Raw genomic sequence first — 2,546 nt, forward strand, 5'->3', positions numbered from 1 at the left:
AGCTATTTCTGTTCCCTGGGCCCTATTTCCTTGTATGTAACATGGCAGTACAGGGTGTTAAGTAGGGTCTTTGCTTACCTTAATCGGTGAATACAGACTTCAACCAAGACCATAAAGCAGTAAATACACAGTTCAGGTTCATCACACTGAGGCGTGAAGCCAATCCCTTCTCTTTAGGACTGGCTCAGAGAGGTCATTTCAGTATAAGCAGTAAAACCACAATGCCCCCGACATACCACATACCACACACACACACACACACACACACACACACACTGGCTCAGAGAGGTCATTTCAGTATAAGCAGTAAAACCACAATGCCCCCAACGTACCACATACCACACACACACACACAGTCTGTGTAAAGAAAGCCAACAATAGAGGTACTGTCCTACGTGTCAGGTTTCATGAATTTTGTCTATTATCCACTGATGTGTTGTAAAAACCTAGAACAGTACCTGACATGTAGGTATGTGCTCAATAAATATTCTTTGAATAAATTTCAGGAAAGTAAGGTTTCCATAAAAGTTACCCCCTCATCTTGCCTCCCAAGGCAATCACTTATAAAGTACTTGGCAATCTTCAAAAAGGAAAAAGTGATACTGACTCCCAACTTGGGTGCCCCTGAGCCCTACGGATCTCTGATTTACCTGAATTTATGCAGACAATCCCTGGAGGAGGCCATGGCAACCCACTCCAGCATTCCTGACTGGAGAATCCTGTGGACAGTGGAAACTGACAGGCTACAAAGGGTTGCAAAGAGTCACACATGACTGAAGCGACTTAGCATAGAGAGAATTCCAAGGGAAAAATGGCATATCATATCAGAGAGACAAGCGTTCCCTCAAGTCTTTAGTAACCTTTCAAGTCTTGAAAAGTAGACGAAAATGTTGGCTACCATGGATAAGGTCACTCAATTTATTAACTTCATAGCACCAGAAGACACCATTCCCAGAGGATACTACCGGGGGCAGGATGGTGTGGGTAGAGTTGTAGATGAGTTTTATAGGTGAAAGCCTGGTAATCTGCCAAATCATGGGATGGGCAGGTTATTTCCCCTCCTTGGATGCAGTTTAGTTACTTGGAATCAGTTTAAGCTTTGTTACGGCAGATGCAGAGCAGCCTTCAGTCCAGAGCTATCCTCCACTCTAGACCCACCCCCACTGAGGCAGTATCTAACTGATATATCATTAAATGATCTTTCCACTATGGTTGAAACACAAATTCTTCCCAGCCTTGTATGAGCTCGGAGGAATTTTTCATGACTCCTTTCTCCATTCCCATCACGCTTTCCCCAGCCTTGGGCAATTTCCTTTAATGGATTTTGTTCTCTTCCTTTACAGCATCTTAACTTTTTGTTTGGCAGATAATTAAGTTACTCATGAGTCACCTTGATTCTCTCAAGTCTTATTTTTCAGCTTTGTTAATGTTCATGTATGTTAGTTTTTAGTCTACTGCTAGTTTAGACCTCCTACTAAGATTTATGACCTTTCTGAGGTCTCTATTCAATGCCACACATGTTCACAAAGTCTCTCCAATCTGGCTGGTTGGAATTCAGACACCTCTCACCACTATGTGAGCTCTCAGAGTTTCTCCATTTATAAATCCCTGATGAAAAGTTTTTATTTTCACCTCATGTAGCACACATGCATCTATGTCCATGTAACTATAGCTAATAAACCTTTCATTTAAAAGGCTTATGGATAAGCCTTATGTAATGTAGGAAAGCAGACAAGAACCTGGGGAAACTATCTGACACTAAAGTCAGTCTTCTGGAGAAAAAAAAATTTTATAGAATGAAGGGTGGCAACCATCAAGAGGAAAAGAAAGCAAGCTGAGTTTCTTGGAACCATTACAAGAAGAAAAAGAAAACAGAAAACGCTGGCCTAGACCTCAAAACTGAACCTTAAGTCTAATCAAATAAAATGATCCATCTGAAGTTTCTCAATACTAACTATAGACAATTTCAAGATGACTGGCTGGGACTTGAGGTAGAGTGTGATGAGGAGACATCATTATTCCTTGGGGTTAGAATCATAGCCTTGACCTCATTATAATAACTTAACCAATAATCTGAGCTCCCTTATGATAGCAGTGCATATGCTTTGCAGATTAACCACGGACTAAGAATCTCCTTTGGTCTTGGGTATTATTCCAAAATACATAACCCACAGGGTTCCATTTCTCACCCAGTATAATCATTCCTACGCAGAACATTATCAAAAGACAGAAACTGGCTTGGGGTATTCAAGTGAACGGGTTCAGCTAAGTAGCAATTCAAATATAAGCAAAGGAAACCAGCCCAAAACACATTAAGCGTTGAGGATGAGCCCTTCCTGTCTGATAATCAAGGTGACTTAAGCTTCACCATGAATTATTGATATTAATGATCCACTGTGAGCAAGATGATCTCGAAGGTGCTTTCTAACTGTGAAATATTAGTCTGTCTTATCTATCAAACATAACTGATGACTTATCACTGCACACGTTTTACAGACGACACTTCTGTCTTTCCCAACTAAAAGTAAATATTTCAATTCTTGTCA

The sequence above is a fragment of the Bos javanicus genome, chromosome 9 (genome assembly GCF_032452875.1).
Source record: "Bos javanicus breed banteng chromosome 9, ARS-OSU_banteng_1.0, whole genome shotgun sequence".
NCBI lineage: Eukaryota > Metazoa > Chordata > Mammalia > Artiodactyla > Bovidae > Bos > Bos javanicus.